A 385-nucleotide genomic window follows, 5' to 3' on the forward strand; every position below is an offset into this window, starting at 1 on the left:
TAACCACTGGCTCCGTGTTTGTCCCTTACTTGTGTTTTAGAGAAGGATGAGGCTGCAATTGAGCGCTCTCAGTTCAATGCCACGTCAGTAGCTGATGTGGACAAGCGGGTGAAACGGCGGCTACTCATGGGTAACACTTTTCTTCCACTTCCTTTGTTGTACTTGCACGTGTGTGTGTGCACGTGTGTGTGCACGTGCGTGCGTGTGTTTGCATATGTTTGCATGTGTGTGTGCGTGTGTGCGCGCCTGTGTGCATGTGTGTACATGTGTGTGCAAGTGTGTGTCTCGGTTGTGCACTGGCATGTGGACATGGGCGTGTGTGTGCTGTGTGTGGGTGTGACATGTGCGTGTGGGGGCATATGTCTGTGTTGGGTGTGCCCACGTG

General features: G+C 53.0%; 1 pseudogene; it reads left to right on the plus strand.

Annotated features, from left to right (window-relative positions):
• LOC105502756 overlaps nt 1–130 on the plus strand; it is a 94,698-nt pseudogene extending 94,568 nt beyond the window's left edge.
• Nucleotides 131–385: the final 255 nt, after the last annotated feature.

This window comes from Colobus angolensis, unplaced genomic scaffold, assembly GCF_000951035.1.
Source record: "Colobus angolensis palliatus isolate OR3802 unplaced genomic scaffold, Cang.pa_1.0 Scaffold805, whole genome shotgun sequence".
In the NCBI taxonomy this organism is placed as follows: domain Eukaryota; kingdom Metazoa; phylum Chordata; class Mammalia; order Primates; family Cercopithecidae; genus Colobus; species Colobus angolensis.